The sequence below is a fragment of the Athene cunicularia genome, assembly GCF_003259725.1.
Source record: "Athene cunicularia isolate RWA chromosome 2 unlocalized genomic scaffold, athCun1 chr2_part1, whole genome shotgun sequence".
Lineage (NCBI taxonomy): Eukaryota > Metazoa > Chordata > Aves > Strigiformes > Strigidae > Athene > Athene cunicularia.
In genome coordinates, this window is record NW_020799095.1 from 54,846,600 (window position 1) to 54,868,515 (window position 21,916).

Consider the following 21,916-nt stretch of genomic DNA (forward strand, 5'->3'; position numbering starts at 1 on the left):
TGTTATTCCGAAGTTAATAGCCCTGACAGTCCGCCAGGCCAAACAGTCATAAGCAGCAGTAATTCCTGAGCAGCTCTGAAGCTCAGTCTTAAATACCACTGGAGTCCAGTGTGCTAAACCCTCCCTCCCAATCGGGCTTATCCCATGCTCTCTCCACCATTACCCTTCTGCTTCGAAGCAAAATGTTGCAGGGTAGGGTCAGGCAGTAAGTATGTAAAGCCCGAATTAAGTTTTGATGACTGGTTTACATATCTGCAGTACGAGCAGGTTATTGTATAACAATGCACTTCCACTAGAATCAAAAGAGTGGTGGTGTTTTTGTTAAATGATCCACCAGTACCAGTTGTATGTATATGGAGAACACAGAGTTGTGGACAGCATACCCCGAGACAGACTAACAAACAGCTCCAAAGGGAAGTTTTCAATTATCCCATTCCAAGTACATTATTCCTACTGGAAGGATATTGCAATCTGCAGATTAACCACAAATTAAATTTATATTAAAAAATAATATCCTGCATTTTACATCCTAAATTAAAACAGATGTAATTAAAGCCTTTGAAAGTAATTTTGGCTAGTACTTCATTTATATCTACAGCTAAAGCAGACACTTTGTCAGGCATTTGTGCCAAATTTGACTAATTCTTCTGCTCTGTGTTTTAATTACTGTATATGCTTTCCTGTGAATACACATTACACACTTGAACAGCCAACACTATGAGAAAGCATGCAAGCCTAGTGGTGTTTCACATAATTATGTGATAATGGCAAAGCTCTACAGCTTGCAGATACTTCTGCTACATACTGCTAAAAAATAGTCTATACACACACACCCCCCTCGTGACCTGCATCTGACCTTGGCTGCACCAACACACAGCACATCCAGAGCAACTTTACAGATGCAAGAGAAGCTACACAGCATCACGTTCAAGCCAGTGTTAATGCTTAAATACCACTGCAGTTCTCCTGCTATGGCACCTATATTAAAGCCAACTTCAATAAACATTTTCTCCTCGAAAAGACTGATTTGTTTGGGGTTAGATTTCTTGCATCCCCATCCCTCCTGTGCAAACGCACAAAAAGCAATTCTGCCAAGAACCAAGTTTGCACAGCATAGCCTTGTACCAGCATTCCCAGAGAAGCCCAGCCTCCTAATATATAGGTTGAATTTCAGAGACTTGATAGCAGTTATTCTTTAAGTTAAAGAATCCATATCAGACAAGAAGGTCTGGAGATCACCCCTTCTAGTGCAAGTTTTAAGTTTCCAGTCCACTTGGGAATTTCAAGTGCAAAAACCCCATAAACTTCTACAATCCAGTCCCTGCTTTGCTTGGCTTAACTGCTGAGTTACCTCCCCAAGCAGCCAGATGCAAACTGTTAATGGAACTGGGCTTCTAGACAACTGCATTTAGTGAGATCTTCCTGCAAAAACAGCCTTGTTCTCCTCCTTGGATTTGTAGACCAAACCACACTATGAAGTCACTTCTAAACATATGTATCACATACTGTAGGTATGTGTGTACATACACATTGTCTATGGTTAACACCAAAAGATCAGTGAGCATGTTCCCCTTGAATTAAATCAACAATGTCTAAACCAACTGCTTCAGTCAGTCTAAATTTCAAGAAAAAGGGAACAGCTGCAAGCAGAAGGCAAATCACAGCTGTCTTAAAACTTAAACTAAATTATGTGGGAGGATTTTCAGATAAAAAAATGAAGTGTATTTAAAATAGTAATTTTTGAGTATTGTAAGTTTGTGATAAAGAATAAAACATATTCTTTTTGCATAGCTATGGGTCAGAGTCTCCTCAGTTATACAAGCAAAAATTTACACTCATTGCCGAGAAATCAGCAGAACTGTTTGTTACACCTCTGTAGATTTGAAAAAGTAGAACTTGGCCAAAAACTCTTTTCTAAGAGGAAAAATATGGCTTTGCATGTTAACTAGTGAAAATAAGACTATCTATCTATCTATCTATAGATATATATAGATATATATAAAGTGTTCATGTCCGTTCCACCATCATTTACATGGGAAATATCTTCATTTCAATAAAATTCAAAAGAACTGTATGTGATAATGTAAATTACTTTATTATTACCTTAACACAGATAATATCAAAAGGACCTAATCCAGCCTAGTTTTTGTCCTATGAAAGTGTTCAAGTTCACTTGAAAGGCTTTGAACAACCTGATCTAATGAAAGATGTCCCTACCCATGGCAGGGAGGTTGGACTAGATGATCTTTAAAGGTCTCTTCCAACCCAAACCATTCTATGAATAAACAGAAGAATGCACCTTTGTACTCAGAGTGCATATTATGGTGTTCCTTATGAACAGCCTCTACAAAAAAAAAAAAAAAAAAACCACAACAACAACAAACCAAGAGCATTTTATGCCATTTGGGGAGGACTTTTCAATAAGAACTGACAAAACAAAGAAAGCAAAGGGTTAACCAGAATATGAAAGCTATTCAAAGCAAGTCTGAAATTATGAGACACTTCCCTAATAAACAAGTCACACACATGTTCTGCCCACACTAAGATTTACCACAAATGCTTGCAGCTTTGCTGCAGATTCAGACACATTGAGGTCCAGATCCCAGCTCAGAGCATAAAAATCAAGGAAGTTCCCAGACCCATCCCAGGAGACCAGCACTGCAGGAAGGATCTGCACCCACAAGTTCAGGAACTGGTTTCAGATACAGGACCCACATACCTTGGCTTTTTTTTCTTTATGGTGGTAAAACATTACAGTGTTTATCTGTACTGAAATTTAGTGTTTGCCAATACAAAGACATAGAGCTGGGCAGCAGTCCCCTCTGAACAAACAAAAACATATGCACTATGTTTTGTACTCCTTTTCCAAAGCTTTGGCCAAATTCCCAATTGCTAAAGCATCAAAAACCTTATTTTTTCTTATTTTCAGACTCTTCCTCAAAGTGCAGCATGTGAATCAAAAACTCTCCACTTTGCCATTTGGGGATTTTTAATAGATCTTGGGGTAGGAAGTACTCAACTTTTCCTTATGACAATGGCTCTATTTTGAAAAACAGAAGGCTCAAAACTTGCAACAGTCCCCAGAGAAAGAAAAAAAGTTTTAAAGCAATGTGCATTTGGGAAGCTCTGAGAAGTCAGGACACTCCATCTCTAATTCATATTCCTATTTTTATTGTATGCATTCCCTAGAAGAACCACCTACCATCACTGAATTCCTTTTTCCACCAGCTTATCAGTGCACGCCCTTGACCACAGTACAAAACTCAGCATTTACCAATACTCCACAGGTGAAAGACTATTCTTCTGTATAAATTATACATCTTAAGGACTCAGCTTTTGTTTAACACTGAAAACCTATTCAAGCCTTTCCACATCTGTGGGCTAAGTGGTTTGCTCCAGCCAGGGGGGCTGACAAATGCTGATATTTCAAGAAACCTAATCCCTTAATGATTGGGATCAGACGAAGGGTATGGCCATGAAAGAGACAGCTTGAAACAGGCCTAATCTCCAGCATATCTGAACCTACAGATGGCAGAGACGCAGCACTGCCACCAACATAGCTTTGACTGACTGCAATCTGCCTACCCAAGGGTGGTCCGACCAGAGCTATTGAATTGCACGTGGAAATCTCTCACGCCAATGCTTCTGTCCTGGGAAAGTACAGCAAGGCTGGCTAGGCTGGGCGCTGGCGGGAGCCAAGCAGGCACCATCTCCATCATACAATGGTAACATGAACCTGCTGACAAGACAATATTCCTGCTCGGTATGGTTTGATCATGGCAAAATTCCCATTTCTTGGTTTCAAGAGTGCCAATTTCCCTGAGTCTGCCACCTCACTGGTGCCTCTGTGCCTGAAGATTTCCTGGCTGTGCAGCCCTGTGCTGCCTTTCCCAGTTTATGGTCACAGACAGACTGTTACTTTATACAGAGGCACTGAATGTTTTCTAATTCACTCCCCTAACAGCCAAATACAATGCTGATAGCATTGGGGCACACAGCGGATGCTCAGCTCTTCCAATCATCCCACTCAGGGCAGTGATACATAAGGGTACATCCCCCTCCCTCTCCTCCAACAAAGCCCCAGTCATCTACCATGCGGCAATAAGCCACCATTCTCTTCCCTTCCTTGCAAATACAAGTATTTCCACCTCATCTTAACCTCTCCCTGTAAAAAAAGCTTATGCGCTAATTGTGACCCCAAAAAAGTTATTTAAAAACTTCGAGTTGTAAGCATCCTAAAGTAAGTTTAAACTTTCAAGTTGAGTTTTCAGTTGACATATAAACTAAACCGATGAGTCACCATATGTACCCAATGTCCAAAAACAATGGTATGCAATTTGCAACACAGCCCTCCTACACTGATCCCTGAAATAAGAAAAGAGACCGCCCTGACTGTATACAGAGCAGCAACGTAACCAGAATTAATCATTTTTGAGAGGGCCGAGAAGAGATGCTATCATGCAGCTGACCCAAGGAGCGTTCATCGCCTGGGAGAGGGCCATACTCCCTGGGACAGAGCACATCTGCAAAGCAGGATGTTTTCCAAGTTAAGAGCTGATGTGTTTTTCTGGCAGAGGAAACAAGAGCCAGGAGGATTCTGGTTACTTTCGAGGACCCTGGGAAGGTGGGGGAGGGAGGTCAGGCACCCAGGGCACATTCGCACAATTATCCAAGCACCAAAAAAAAGTGCTTTTCTGATCCCTGTTTCAGCAGAACAGCAGCAGTATTCAGCAAGCTGTGAATTTACTGCGTGGGAGTTGCTTCAACTCTCTCATCGAGCTTTTTCTGCCTATACTGGATTATGTGTCTGGTGTGTCTTTTACTAACTCATAAGGCATGTGTATAAGGAGGAGATACTTCGGGGGCTGAGGAAGTGACAAAGCAAGGCTGATTAACAGATTGGCATTTAAGGAGTTAAACTGAATTTTTCCAAAGTGCTCATCAATATAAACCATTTAATAACTGAACAAACTGAGTTAAGACTATCCCTCCCCATTAAACTTGATTCAACAGGTTAAAGGATGACCAGTCAATTTTAAATAACCCAGGACAGAAAGACCTGTTACTGAAGTTTCTAACAGCAAAGCTCATTCTGGATGGCAGAATATTCATGCCTATAGTTAAAGTGAACATTACAAAGGAAAGACCAGTGTGGAAACCACTGAACATAAAATCAACATGGTCAAATTAGTTCCATGATCCTATTAGAAATCCACCCTAAATATCTTACAGCTGACAAAAGAACCAACACCTAGTTGTAACCTTGCAATAATACACCCATTCAAGTATAGAGTTTAGGCAGATTGAGTCAAAATTCTCAAAACAAACTTCTAGATACTTCAATAATTGAGTCTTCATTTAAATATCTGTGACAGAAATAGATGCTTATTTTTCAGAAATTTGATATTTAAAGATTTAACTGAAAGTATAAGCCCAAAGACAGCATGGAAGAGAACAAACCAGAACCAGTAGCATCAATGATAGGCTGAAATGACAAGGAAAGAATCACAGAAACAGAAGTTTGCCATTTTCAAGGAAGTTTCAATTACTTCATTTCACCTAAAACTTCTTACAGATTGACTGTCACATCCCACAACATTTGCAATGGTACTCACTACCTGCTGCCAATACCAAAGCCTGCGTTGCTCATTCTCATTAGGATGAGCAAGGCTAGCTCTAAGGATAAGGCTGTATTTTAATTTCTGAATCTGAAGCTTACTTTATCTGTTTCAAGCAATTCCATTTTAGTAATTTGCCATGTATCAAGAGGCCTGAACATTCAGAATCCATGGTTTTCCCTGGAAAACAAGCCCCAACATTTTTCATGGGCAGATGCCCTTTAGATGGTTATGAAGTTTGTGACTCACTCAGGGACATGTCAGAAGGATGCCACACAGTAAGATTCCTGTCAGGACAACAGCAAATTGGGCCAAAATCTTGTCGCTGATTTAAAGAAAACAGTCTCTCCTGTTCTGAAGACATAAACTGGCAACACATAACAATTTTCTTTAAAGTTGTGGTATTAGATTCTGCTTTTCATGACAGATCAATGCAGCTTTAAGATAGTTATTTCCATCTGTGGTACAAGCAGATACGTTCTGATTAATTTTTAGAAGTGAAAGTGGTTGTTATTGGAATTCTGTACTTACTGACCAAATCTTAAATCCCAAGATACTTAAACTTCAAGAACACCATATACACAGTATTATTTGCCAACAAGAAGTATTCTCCAACTATAGGAAAAGTTTGGCTTATGCCACAGGCACCTTACTTTTTACCCAGCACCTGGCAGTTCTACTGAAGCAGTGTCTGTACAGCACTCAGGAGCTCCTGCAAGGGACAATCTTGCAGGCGACCAAAGTTTACGACAGGCAATGAAGAAAGCTTCTACAGTCCCCTAAAAGATCAGAGAGTTGTGATGTTACACAGGAGGTTCAGAGTTAGGGAATTCACTTAAAATATATGTTAAAGGGCAAGAGCGCACAATGGCAACCTCTGCCAGATCTGCTGGCAGTTCTGTTCTCACCCTCTGTCTGCTGCTGCCCTGCAGCTTTCAGAGTCAGACACTTGTCTTTGTCACTGGGAAGACCCATCCATTTAACAATAGAAACAAAGATGATTCACGAATGCACATGAATTGATATTTTCCCTGGAACAGAAGGGATCAAGAGAAACCAATTCTAAAAATGAAAAGATTCTTATAATGTTTTACAGAAACACTCACACTGATTGTCCTTGGCAAAAAACCACAGTCTTTAAGGCAAAGCATGCCTGTGTGCAAGCCAACAGGCAAGCACATGACTCCTTCTTGAAAGACATGAGTCAAGAAGTAAAACCCTGCATTTTGCTGTTTAGCAACATCACCATCATCACCAGTAGTCTTTACATAAGTTAATAGACATGATAACAGCACTAATTTAGAGGAGAGCACTTGACAATTTGTTTCTACCCTTTCCATCCCAGGTATAAATCCCATCCCCTCAGACACCTGGGTTCTGGTTTAAACTACTGTAGCCCACAGCTTGAGTAGAGCTGATCAAAAAGTTTATTTAAAATTTGTGTTTTGTTTAACAGTTTTCTTGGGAGAAGAGTTTCTGAAAACTTCCAATATTTTCAACCTGAACTGTGGGACAGGAGGAGCCCCCAGAGGGCTCTGCTCAAATGTCCCCACACAGCACTTGCCAGCTTTGCTGCTCTGTTCCTGAATTACCACCCTATCTTGCCAGGATCAGGGCAAATAGTGAAAAACAGATCTGCTCTTTCACCAAGGACTAATTCATCCAGTTGATCACTGATCAGGCCTAAATAACTGCATGTGATAATTATGAAGAAGTGCAATGCATATGCACGATGGAGAGAAAATGAAAATTTAAGACTTAAAGTTGACAGCCCTCTGTATGCCCCCTCACAGATTCTGGTAAGATTCAAGAAGCACTTCTGATGGTTTTCACCACCATTTCTCTAACAGCTGCACCACTTGAGCTATTCAGTCTCAGAGTTTTAAACTAATAGCTGAAGTGTATTTTTCTACTATTTTCTTCTCATTATAAATGAAACGCCCAATCCATATTCACTTAATACCACAGAGAAAAGAGGAACAAAAAAGAAAAGGGAAGAAAGGTCACTGTCAGGCCAAGATCAAGTCTGGAAAATTTCAACTTGAGACATGAGCATTTCAGGAAGTTATAAGCAACTGGAATAATAAAGGAATTATAATTGAAACACTGCAAGAATTTTAACTATAGCTCTTGTTATGCTATCCAAATATTATTTAATATATTTCAACAGCATTAAGAAACTCTTCTTGGCTGAGATACAAATGGTTTGTGCTTTCAAGATCACTCCCACCCTCCTTGAAAAGGCAGAAAAAAGGGATAGGTGGTGTTGGTCACAACTGCAACTGATGGAGATCAGCACAGTTCCTTTGCTTTCAGTGGCATCAGTGAGTCACAGGAAAAGCAAGAAAAGGGAGCAAAACCAAAATCCCCCAACCTGAAAGAGCTCATTTAGTTTACTGCTGTGTTGCTTCCTCCCCATCACAGAAGTGCCATGTTGGCCAGCCTCTCACCAGGGCAACTAACTGAAACATGGCCTGTTCTGATACCTCCTGCAAGGGTATACAGAAGCAAAGAAAAATATTTCTCCAATTTTAGAGAATTTAGTGTTCAAATCACAAGCTCAACATTTTTGTTCTCACCTCCTCCTAACACATTCCTCTCAACTCCTTGCCCTGCTCATCACAGGAGGGCCACGAGTCAAATGGAGCCTAATCAAAGTTCTCTCTGACTCTCTCCAGAACAGACTTAAAATTGTGAACAGACTAAATGCACTTTTTCCCCCCTTCACTACTCTAAAGGAACATCGGATCTAGAAAGGCATCCTGTAATTGCTGAATTCCTGTTGAAATAATCATAGAACAATTATTTTTCCAAACAGTGCTCTGTTAAAAAAAATATCAGACATCCTATGAAAATTCTGCATGCCAACCCAGCCATTTAAATGTCTATGTCTCCTGCAAAAAAACCCAATGTTTCAAGTTCACTCCACTTGACTCCACTTAGCAAGTATTTGCAGAGGGCAGGAATGCCTAAATACACTGAGTTTCTAATGCAATGCTCTAGAGGCACTGCCACCAGCGTCTTCTTTAAGTTCTTTCCACACACTGTGATACTGTATTTCAGTCAGAAACTAGGTCATAAACTTCTCTATTGGAACGCGTTTATAGCTGTTTGGACTGGATTATTCTGTTCAAGAGGTTATAATAATAAAGGAAGCTTGGAAGTGTACTTTTTCCAAACCCTTGGTATGTTGTTGCCAGTTTGAGAAGTTGGCTCATTACTTATCCTTGATTGGCTCCTTCATTCTCATTCTTGTTTGCTTTGACCTCTTTCTGGATAAATACAAAACTTACTGTTTCATCTAATTAACATGAGGGAGAATATAGAAAACTCTCTCATTTATTTCAGTTCCAGAATCAGTTTTACAAAAACATTGTCAGAGTTTCAAGAAGCATTCAGATGTTGAGTCCTGCCAGAGTTTACAATCTAGTTATATCCTGCTACAGAAAAAAAAACAACAGTTCTGTTTTTTCAATTTTATACAAGTCTCTGGCAAGAAACAATCCACCTCCATATATTCACATGTATCCAGATGATCTGTGGATAAACCTTATTCTCCTTAGTCTAATCAAATTGGCTAACTCACTTTCTCCCCTTCGAAACACTCACAACATTTTTCTCAGCCACTCCTTCCAGCACAGGCAAGCAAAGCAGCAGATTTCTTCCTCTCCTAACCACCACTCCTTTTTGAAGGCTTAAAACATTGAGAAGCAGTTCAACTACAGTTCTAGGATTGCAAAGTTTTTTTCATTTGAGGTTCTTCCTCTCTTTTCTCCATTAAATAGCTGGTCATTTTGCACCACAGGCAAGTTCATTGTCCATCAGCCTCCCACAAGGGATTCAGGGGAAAACCTTTACCCATTTTCTGAGGACTTGAGGAACAAGGCACCCGACAGTTTCCTTTAAGTGAGAAAGCTGGCTTGGCAGTCTTTTACTTGCTTTTCCACCAGCCATCAGAACAAACACAGCAGAGTCATCTCCAACTGAAAAAGCCTTAAATGATATGCTACATCCAACTTAACTTGTATCTCAAGGATTCAGCTGAAGGCCTTGCACATCAAGGCAATCCTTTGTAAGAGCTGCTTTATCACTTTCTGCCCTCAATACAGGTGCAGAAGGAAAAATGAGGGCAGATAGGATGGAAATAAGTGTACAATGTTAAATTGGTTCTGTAATCAGGAAAAGATATTAAGTCCAAGATCTTCACTGTGTTATGAAGAAAAAAAAAAAAAAAAGAGCAAAATTAAACCCAGATTCTACCCAGCTGCATAAATTGTCTCCCAAATATTCTCTGCCAACGAGAAGAGTCAGTATAATTAAATTATTCTCCTTCAACTGGCTCTAAAATTCTAGCTAAGAGCTCATTTTAGTTCTGCTTGCTTTTACAGTATTTTAAAAGCCTTTACTCTTAGAAGTATAGTACTCTGTATTCTGTACTTAACACATTCACAGTGTCAAATTTTTCCTTTTTCAAGAGGCTCATCTTCAGCAAAGCCATAGCCTTTTCCAGTTCAGAAATCCTACCACAATGGTTACCATCATATATACTGAATAGTATATTTCTGTAACTCCATCTAAATCAGGTAGATTTATGCAATATTTAAATTTCCTTCCATAGCATTGACACATTAGCTGGAATATGTGCAATCAGATCTTCAGTGTAATGATTTTGCTGCAAAGATACTGGGTAATTCCTTTTTTCTTTTTAAAGCATCTAAAAATTCTGTGAAGCCAAAAGCAATGTTGTAAATGTACAAAAGAAAAACAACAAGAAAAAAATATAGTTCAATTCTGATCAATGGTCCTATATTTCAATGTGTTGCTGAGAGGCTCAACTCACTGAGTGTGTCCCCCCAGGATATTTTAAAGCTTATGATATATTCTTCCACACAATCTTGAATTGTCAGGGGGGAAAAAAAAAAAAAATGGCCAGGACACTGCCTCACAGCAGAGAAGACAGTATCTTCTCTGTTGCTTTCTGGAACTCAAGGAGGTACAGAACATAAAGACCACACAAATCCCAAATTATTGTGAAAAAGTGAGAAATTATATCAAAGAGAAAGTGAAGACACATCTGAGCAACTGCCTCAAACCTACACATTACGAAGGCACCAACAGTGGGAGAGCCACAGAAGCCCTGCTGTTTCATTTCACTTCGGGGAGATTTTAGTCTAACTACTTAAAAAGGTGCCTCTTCCAGAGCTCAGCACCCATCACCCTTTCCCACCACCCCACTGGAGCAGAAAGGGCACAGTTCAACTCCTGACTCTCCTGGCATGTCATTCTTGTGACAAGGTTAAATGAAGTCAGCAAGTAGGAGGTTCAAAACTAACTTCAGGGAGGGCTCCCTCCCTCCTGCCGGCATTCAGCTGGGAAAATCTGAACAGTGTGAGCTGTAGAGCCTAAAAATTCACCTGGGTTCAAAACATCACCTGACAAATTCACAGAAGGGGAGAGTATACCCAAGACTACTCAACACAGAAGCCACCATTGACTCAGGGGTCCTTCATCTGCAGATCTGGGAAGCAACCACATGCTGGGCTTGCTCCACTTGCCTCTCTTGACATCATCTACCAGTCACTCCCTGGGAAGAAGGCTACTATGTCTTCCTTAAATGTCTAGGCTTAACCTGGTCCCTTGACCTAACAGATATTGACATTTTGATGCATTTGCTGTGTTTATGCTCTTACAGCCTGCATTTGCAGAATAAAGCAAACTTCAGGGTCATCCATTTGTATACTTTGTGCTCTTGCCTTAAGACACGCCTTTAGCAGTACGCCTGTATTAGATACACATCGGGCTCCCACCTGAACACAATGCAGTCTTCAACATATTTATCTTCGCAGTACTCTTAGAAAGGAAGAAAAGAGGGTGATTGAAAGTCGAGAGATACTAAAAGCCCATGCATGTACCAAGACACCACTTACATGTTAAGTCCAAGTCACCTAATTTTGCTGAAATGTACATTGGCAGCCAGCACCTTCACTTCTGAGCACTGGCTGCCTAGCAGCTCTATATTACCAACAAGAGGTGATCCTCAAGCACAGAAAGCTCGATATAGCCCTGGGCATATCAGAGTTGTGCAAAAAGAAAAGTACTCTGGACACACTACCTCATCTACCAGAAATGCAAGCACATAGGTATGTAAGCACTCACCTCCTACTGATATGGTGACTAAAGAATTTGTCCATGGTTTCCCAGGAAGCTTGTGACAGAGCAAGAATTGAATCAAGACCAAGTTTTGCTTGCCTTTTTTGTAGGCTTTAACAGGTTTGAGTTAACTTCCAAGGGCATCAACAACTTGACAACTATATCCTGAACTGGCACAGCCTCAAAGAACAAGTTACTTAAACCACTCAATAAATTGTCCTTATATTCAGGCCTACAGCTGTAACTGCTAATGTGAAATAAATTTCAAAAGTAAAGGAAATGCTTTTATACAATGGCAAGGGTAAAGACTATAATAGAAGCAGCTTGTTTGCTCGCACCATTCTAATCCATTACATAGGATAATTATGTATTACTAATAATCTTACAGTTCATCAACATCAGGTAACTCTTGTACACAAGATGACTGAGAAAGAAAGTCCGCTGCTTTGCGCAAAGAAACATGCATGTGCTGGCACACATTCTCTTTTTATTGTACTTCCATCACAACCATATCTTTGATAGAAGTGGATTTATTGAGGAAAAATTAATCTCACAAAGTCTCTATTTAACAAACTGAGACACATGGAGTCACCTGTGCAGAAAACTGCATCAGACTAGACACAACCACTACAGATCTAAATGCAAAATTTCAGTGAATTAAATTGGATCACAGGAGAAGAACAGAATTCACTGGAGAGTCATCATCTACCCTGTGGGATATGGCTGGAATTCACCACAAATACACAAAAAAGTGTTTTGTTTTCCTCTTCATGGTAGATAATTTTACCAAAGTATTAGCAGACTAACTGGTAAAAAGTTTACTAAAGAGCAAGCTTCAAAAATTTTTTAGCAGGCCAAGTGTGGTTTAGAGAAGTAAAGCCTTCTGGACTAGATCCTCCAATCTGGCATATCTTGAAGTAGATGGAACCAATTCCTGCAGGAGCAGGTGGGTTGATGGAAGAATTAGAAAAGACAGACCGTATTTTGTAATAATCTTTTGATCATTAAAACCCAGTTTAACACGCAAAGTCATCTGTTGTCAAGAGTTATCAAATCTAGGAGAAAAACCAAAAACCTGCTCACAATGATTTACAGACATATGTAGACATTCACGCAGAGATTTATACTTTATATTCAGTGAATTTTGATGCTGTAATGTTAGACTGCTACTATTGAAGCTTAACTTAAAGTGAGGAAAGTTAATGAACAACCATACCAAATGGCATACATCTGATTTCTTACCTGAAATGTGTTCATCAATCATTGCTGCTGTCTCAGGATAATGCTTCAGCATCCACATAACAAAAAGATGTGATGAACTCCTAAAAGTTTAAAAAGATATATAAGCATGTTACATAATACAAAAGTCACCAAATCCACAGCAAGTACAAAAATAATACTTATAAGTCTTATGCTGCCCTTGCAAGGAATTCTTTGTTCAGATGATTCTTAATTTTTTTTAACTTGTTCTCCATTCAAAATGAAGTTGTGGTACATTCATCTGATGCAGAACTAGAACCACAAGAAAGAAAATTACTAACAAGACTAATGATAGATGGAAAATCAACACAACACATAAAAGTATCAAAAAAGAAAAGCAGGCATCCCTAGTTGGTTTAATGTTTTGGCAAGTATGCTGTATCCACATATACTTGTTGATACTAATTCACACTGTATACAGAGAAGTTTTTCAGTTCTCACAGGAAAAGAAACAACATTTCCAAATTATGGCTATAATTTACAGAAAGAAGGACTTATGTTAAATGTGAAACATGTGTCTTGCCTTAATATTTTTCCTTCATTTTCAATTTCAGTTGGAAAGCTCTATGTTTCTTAAGTGTCCAGGTATAAAGAATGCTTTAAAATTCTGGACGCAGAATTCTCCAGAGCTGCATTTTGACTTTACAGCTACAACACAAATACCTTAAAAGGCTCTGCAATGTACATTAGTTATACTGTATCTCCGCAAAGCCTTCTCTTTCTAATCAAATACTACATTGGAAAAAACGCACACTGTTAGTGTTGCATGCATCTGCTTGATTAACAGAGAATAACTATGCAGTAAACTAGCTAGCAAATTAACCTTTCAGATTTCATGTACTGCAAATAACTCCCATGTCTGCAAGCATATCACCATAAACTCCATGGGCAAAACATGTTTATTAGGACCCGGGAAAAGTACTTCTTTGTAACAGTATGCCAACAGGTCTGTTTTTATGAAGCACCCACATTTTATTGTGGATTACACCTATATCACGTTTTCTCCCTCATTCACATTATAAAATTATCTTAATCAAATCTAAGGTGAAAGATGCAATCCCTCAGTGGTCTCACACAATTTCTAGTAATCCTTAACACATGGAAGAACACTGCAGTTTCTGCTGCTTCAATACAGTTACTTCTCATGGACAGCTCAGTTGCCTACTACAGTAAGGACAGCAAAGCATCACTCATGGCTACAATTATGTTTCACTATACTTATTATGAGACTAAGCTTTCAAAAGCCACATGCAATACTCACCCACAGAATTTTCAATGGCTTACCTAGTACTAGTATATGCACATAAATGCTTTCATAAAAGTTAGAAGTTAACTTATGCAAGGAAAAAGATATTTGCAATCATTTTTCTAATTTGCATCCTTTCACATCACCAGTTTCACATAACTCTTAAAAGTCTACCGAACCTCATCACCTACTACACAGTGCAGCTCTATGTTAAGAAATAAGTTGAAAAATGGCATGATCAGGTGATATTCATTACTGACTCATACTTATTTAATTTGTAAGCAGAGCAAATAAGAAAATCAATTCACTAGCTCACAGATCAAACTAGGTTTAAAAAAAAAAAAAAAAAAAAATTGTGCTCCCTCTGCTCCCTCCAATCTCACATTATAGTAGCACAACAGCCCAACTTGGCTATTATACCTTCCTTTACATTCACACAACCTGCTCAGCCTTCAGTGACACAGCCCAGACATAACGGAAGGTTTCAGGGCAATGAATTGTTACCGCTTAAAGCACACAACGTGGTTGAGTGCAGTCTCTGGGTGATATGTGAAGCATAAAGAACCCAGCTTGCCTTTCCAAGTAGAGAATAACTTAGCAGCATTTTTCAGCTATAGAATACAGAACATTTGAATTGTTAATGTAAATTAGCTTTATCCAGAATTAATCTTACAAACTTGGTGTGCATTCAAGCTATTAAGCGGATTTTCCAAGGGTGGGGGGAATCCTAAATTGCAGTTACCTGCCCATGTTTAAATCCTGCTAATGTAAACTTGCCAATTAACATATACCAATAGAGAAGACTGGACGGTTGTACCATTACCTGCAGTGGCTTTGGTCTAATATTTTCACCTTACAACACTGTCTGTAAATCCAGGCCACTCAGGAATGCCACACTGCTTCCACAAAACAGACTTTTAAAACTCAAGCCTCTTCCAACAGTCTCTGCAATTTCTGCAAAGTGACCTCTTTCACAAGGTCATTGAAGAACAGGGAAAACAGAGAACGCCTCTAAAGCTAAGGCTGTTTACCTGAACATACAGCCACAAAAAAAACCTCAAACCAACCAGTGATAAAATGAAGTTGGTAAAAGAGCATGACTGATTTATCTGACTGCAATTAGTTCCCACCTTTAGAAGACACTTGACACGTGCCTAATTAAAGCCAAATTAGGTATTAAACAAGAGACCATCAGAAACATTTGGTTCAAAGTGCTGGAGCAAGGGTACAGTGAAGAACAAAAGTTTCACATGGAATTCTATGCAGACTGCGGCTCCTCAGTCATCTTTATGGACTGCTTGTGGTCCCTACAGTTTCAGAAGGTGGTCCACAAAATAATCACAACAAGGAAAAATTGAAACCACATTCCTGAGCATGACAGCAAGAAAACAACAGGAGAGAAATAAGAAGAGTGGGTCAACATTCAAAGTTTAGTGTGATTCTCATCTGGTCACAAATGAAAACCATTGTTGAAATGTAGCACAATGCTGCCCGTAGATTTTTCTTTCTCTGAAAAAAAAAACCTATTAGGTGGTCTTTTGATGAAACAAAAATTGAGGAAAACTTTTACAAGTTCTATTTCTTTGCAAATATATACGAGATACATAAACATGTCTCAAATGGGCAAAGTCTTTGAAGTAAAAATAAGGAACAGAAAAACATATGACAGAACCCAAAATGCTTCCCAGCTCTTGGTGCTAAGTATGTGCTCAAGCAGCACGTTGGACCATTACTGGGGAGCACTGTTCATGGACCAGCCTTCATGCCTTGACTTCAACACCAGCAGCTCCTGGCAGTCAACCCAGATGGGCACTATGGCATTTGCTAGCCAGGGGTTCAAGAATGTCACCAACCTACCAACCAGGACTCACTGACCACCTCCAAAGCCCAAATGAAGCAAAAGACAAAGCTAATATTGATCTTTAACCTTTAAAATTAGATTACTCTTGTCTGTTTGATTTCTTACACCAAGCAGCACCAGTTGCATTAATTTTAATTAATTGGATCCATTTCCTTGCGAAGGAAAAGAAGTATTACTTTGACTACTCAGATAATAGTGCTGCCTAACGCTGGAAGTCCTAAAATGCTGGGGAAAGAGTCAAGATTGCTATGATCAAACTCCTTCCATTCTCCCCTCACATCTCCATTAGAAACAGGAGAGCATTCAAGGATCAGACTATCACCCTGAGTAGTGGCTGGGCCCTTCACACCACTTGCTCAAATGGAAAGGGGCCATACTCCAGCCATCAACAGCCAACAGAGATACTAGTGAGTAAAGAAGCCCCCTGCCAGCAGCCCCCTCTGCCCTCCCCTGCTCCTGGGCAGAGAGGTGCAGCTTGGAGAAGAGACAACGAGCTCTACACACACGCAGCTAAAGAGAGTCACACTGGAAACCATCCCTTTCTGACAGGAATCATTAAAATCAGTTTGGGTTAGGTGTGGAAAATATACATGCTCTGCTCAAAAAATAAGATGCATGGCCTGGGCACTGCTGGCTGTCAGGCTCAGTCCCAGCATAACTATCTACACAATGCCCCTTCTTTTCCTTTGCTCCAAGGAAAGTTTTAGGGCAGAAGACTGAGTGAAATGCATCAGAAAACATTGTTTCCTTCATAAATACCATCATTGCCTCCTAAAAGAACTAGACTAGGAATTATTTTTCAAGAAAAAGATCATTTGTAGGCCAGGGACTAAAGTACTACCATGAACTAGGTCAATCCCATCCTTTGTTACTGTTCCAAAAGTACAATAACAGCAGGAAGGGGGGTCAGGGTGGAATAATCATTTGTTAACGATTTTAATAGTAAAGCTTTATTGGTTTTCCCTATGGATTCTCATAGTCATTATAGTGAAATTAAGCATTTTTCCTCCAAGTGAACTCTTGTTAATCCTTTTATTTAGGTTCAGAGTTACAGTACATGACCCTGCAAGAACATTCATCTACAGTCACAGCTGGAGCTGCAGACTCTCTGGCTTGAAGGAATTAATTCCTTTGCAAGGCAGAAGCAACTGAAAGGCCAAAGGCTTATCTAAAAGAAAATCTGAATTTCACCAACTCATACAAGGAACAGGACAAAACCAAAACAGATAATCAGACACCTCATCAAAAAGCAGATGTAAAAAAAATCCAACTCTGGCACATCAGAGAAATACAGTTTAGGGGAGAAAACAAGTCTAAAGTTCTGTCATACTACAATACAAGCTTTTGTACTTAAAAAATCCAACTTTTAAACCAGATTAAATTCAACTCCAATGAATTGCCATAAAGAAACCAAACTTAACAGTGTCCAATCCCAACTACCCAGCCTTTCTATTATCTCATACCTTTGACAGTCACTTACTTTAAGATTTATCTAAAGCGAGTTATAACAGTACCAAGTGAAAAGCCTGTTCTTACTTCAGCTTGATGGTCAACTTCTCATTCCCTTTTCTTCCATGTAAGTAAATAACAATAAAAATATAAAGAATGCTGCAAAGTGAAATTGTCTGGGCAAAATAGAAAAGTTTGTCACAAACAAAAATAAAAAATACAAAGCAGAACTGTGGCAATCAGGTCAACAAGTGCAGAAGGATATTGAAACGAGCAGACACAACTTAAAACATGAGTGACAACCAGGACTTGGAAGCTAAAATCTGGATCTTCCACTTTTGACGGTTTTACACTTCAAAAGCAATTTTTAATTTTTTAATAGTTTCATTTATCAATATTTAAAAAGAAAATTCCTAAGGCAGTGTTCATATACAACACTTCTTATAACAAGCCTTAGATTAAGTATTCACTAGATGCATCACATTGATGTTTTACACAGAATGCATTTAGAGACTTATATTAACTTGATCATGCATACGCAAATTTAATCACCTTTTTAATGGTATGAAAGTTTGACCCATTAATCTGATCAGAAATATTTGTATAGCCACAAACTTTCACAGTAATTTATTTTGAGCATATTGCACTGAAATATTTCCTTATGTTTTCTAAAAGCTGAGCTTCCCTGACACTTCTGAGACCTCAATATCTCGAATTTTTCAAATCATTGCTTTTCTAATCAAGGAATAAAAGGACATAAAAGCTTCATTTAATAAAAATAACTTAGAAGCAGATATTTTTGCAAGGACAATTTAAGTACAGAAAAGCCAATGTCCTTTTAAATCTTGCCCCAATTTTAATTTAAGTATGCAACTTGCTTACATTTTCAAGAGATGTGCAGCACATTCTATATGAGAAAATATTGCAGCCACACTGGAACTCTTACAAACCTCTATCTGAAGTAGCACAAGCAGCTCTCTACTAGAATTGTTAGTAAGTAGCAACTGTCAAAAAAATTATTTTCAATTAATCTCATTTAGATCTAGGATTTTTACCCTTTTGAACTGAAAATACATTTAATTAAATCATGCCAACAATGAAGCATTCTCCCTTTGCCATTTCACTATCCATTTATTTTCTCCTACTAGTCCATTTAACATAGCTGCCCTTCACACTGTTCCCAAAGAGACTCAGGTCAGACTTCACTGATTAAAATTACTCTATCTCACTGGCATAAGGCATCCACTAAGGAATCTATATGCAGGAAAGAACAAGAGCTGTTCAGCCTTTGGAGGTTTCCCTGCTGCTGTTCTCTTGGGTGAGGAGGTCAAGATTTCAGTAGGAAAGGCCAAACAGAGGAGCACAGACCCCTTCCACAGTAGTGCTGGAGAGGGGGCTGGAGATGCCAGAGCTACACAGATCCTTCCTCCCACTATACAGTTAGGTTACTTTTTAAGTACTTGCTAAATAGCTTTTTTTAAAAAAAAAATATTTATCAAAATAAATTCATATTAAGTTAACGTTATCATGCATATTGCGATCATCACCTGATAAAGAATGATGCAATGATGGTATGCTGATGGGTTTCCTTATCTAGTTTTTCTTCATAGTGCTAATTCCCCAAAAGGAACAAATTCCATGAGCAGGACCTACCAGGTTACACAGATTAGAGAGGTCTTTGAAGATGAGCTATGCCAACAGCTCTCACAAGTTAGTAAGTATGTGAGCAATGAAACCAGAACTTCACACAGAAATATTAAGGATCCCCAGCAGTAAGTAACCTGGCTGACCTAGTTGCGTCACATTGCCAAAAAAGAAGAACATTCATTCTATGTTTCTTTCCAAAGTACCAAAATAACAAAGTCTTGTTATTTAAAAGCTGACTTAATCCACTTACAAAAGTCACCAAGAGCTATAATGGCACCACCTCCTCCTCCTTTTTAATTTTGTTCTTTTCATTATCATTATCCCAGGTGGCTTTCAGGAAGTCCCTGCAAACTAGTCACTATTATGAAGATGGCCTATTTTAATCACAGTCCCTTGACAAGAACAGCTAATTATCTAACTTTTCCGTCTGAACTACCAGATGGCTTTAGTTCTATACTTAACTTGCTTTTAGTTTTTAGTAAGTAGTGACATTTGCATATTAGAAAATGTCTGGGATGACACAGACCAGAAATAATATGAGTACCAACACCAGTACCTCAGATTCAGGCAGAATAGAAACACATGCATCTACTGCATTCTTCCACTAAAATAATAAAATCAGTTAAGATGGTAGGCATCTTTCAGATTTTCCTTTCTGACTGGACTCCCCAAAGGCATACCAGGTTTCCCTTTTGCTGACAGGCCAGTGCCTTCTCTGAAGCTGCAGACCTCCTAGTGCTGGGAGGCAGAGCTGAAATCTAGGGGGGGCAGGGGGTGGGGTAGTGGCCGTGCAGGGTTTTGTTGTTATTTTTTCTGTAAACACTAACATACATTTTAAGGAATGAAAGAGGGAATTCCCCTGTTTTGTTCTAGCAAACCCCTTTTAGGCTTTCACGAGCCTTCTCCTCCCGAGACCCCAGTTTTGGGTGCAATCTACCCACCCGAGAGAGCGGGCAGCATGGCCACGTGCTGTGCGAGCACCTCAGTGTTGAGCGCTCGGAAAGCACCGAACCATGGTGTCTCATGGGACTACACAAACACTCGAGCTCAGGGGGACAGTACTGCAAGACTGTCATCACTGACAGCGCAGTTGGCAAGTGTGCTTGCCAGGACATGTACCGAAGCAGCCAGGTTCCAGCTAGTTCCAGAACCATGACTTTAGATGGGGTTTGAGAGTGTGCCTTGCCACATGGCGTGGTGCACTGCAGACACAAAGCAGTGAGGGAACGTGGTCTGACTGCACTGAGACAGCATTTACCCCTGGTATACACTATATACAGCTGCCTCTGACTGAAGACAGTGAAGATCAACCAAAAACAAGTTAAGGCCAAAGGTCAGCCAAGTGAAAGAGTTTTGTGAACAGACATAGGATATTATATTTCAGGCAGACAAAAACTGTATATTAACCATAGCAAACATACCCTGTACGAGACAGACTCATAAAAAAATGCAGGCATTTTCCTCTTATATCCTTCTCACTATACTTAAAATTCCAGAGTTTATTACGTATACATGTTCTATACTGCCAAAAATCTTTTTTCCAAAAAATAGCAGCAATGCAAACATTGACTTATTTTTCCTATGCATTACAATTCCTGTGAATAACTGTAACCATTCAAGGATGTTGCAACATCCACTACAAAATAATTGAAGAATCCAGACTTGAGAAAATTCCCATGTCAACACAGAAGGAATTACAATTTCATTTCTACTTTTTTTTTTTTTTTTTTTTAATGGGCATCTATTGCCTCAATACAGAAACAAATGGAAAAGCACACAACAAATAGAGAATATTATATTCAAGTTCCTAAAAGTGTATCACAAGAAATATCAAATAAGATGCCAAACAGTAATTTTTATTGGGCTTTGTCTGTGTATCTTTAGACAGTCACTCACTTTTAACCACCTTTTCTAAAATGTTTAGGCTGTTTTTCCAGAACAAAGAAAATACCTTCATAATCAGAAATCCAACTTCTAGTCATATTAACACTAAGAATACATATACTTAATTAAATTATACTGGTAGCAAATTCAGAAGGGGGAATCTCTGCCTCTTTTTAAAAGCTAATATTCTAATCCCAGATAAAATCAGTTACTTTCAATGAAGAACTAGAAACACCAACATTATCATATTACCATAGTTTATACTATAGCAAGCATCATCAGATAAGCGTCCCCTGGTGCCATCACAGCTGCATTAGGATGCCTAAGAACAAATAATAATCAGAACATTCTCAGTTTTACAGCAGTGACTCTCAGGCAGGGCAGCAGGAAATAAAGGCCAATTGAACACGTGCCTGCCACTCCAGAGACAAAAATTATTTTTGCTAGTGTAATGGCCATCACAGCTTCCATTTGTAAGGCTTCTCATCTCTGAATGTATTGCGGCAAGGATGCTCACTGAACTAATTAGGATCACCTTTAGACTGACAAACTTGGTAAAGTTCTCAGGTTTGGGTTTGGTTTCCAAAACTGCTTTGGTCTTCTCGTCCCTTAGTGGAAATTATATCAGGTTTCATTTTCTGCCACTGTAGTCCAACTTAAGTCAGTTCTTGGAATAAGTACTACAATAGAAACCCAAAACAAATAAAAAATCCACCCCACCCACCCCCCTTAATATATGTTTGAAGGTATTAATATAGGATTTAGAAAAGCAAACCTTCCCAAATGGTAATTTACGTTCAT

General features: G+C 39.1%; 1 long non-coding RNA gene across 2 annotated transcripts in view; it reads right to left on the reverse strand.

The window, feature by feature from the left end:
• The window catches only part of LOC113477077, a 262,249-nt gene that overhangs the window by 170,567 nt on the left and 69,766 nt on the right, over positions 1-21,916 (reverse strand). For both annotated transcript variants that reach the window (XR_003397839.1, XR_003397840.1), the window contains exon 2: positions 13,011-13,090. This is a non-coding gene — a long non-coding RNA (uncharacterized LOC113477077). The remainder of the gene's footprint in view (positions 1-13,010; positions 13,091-21,916) is intronic.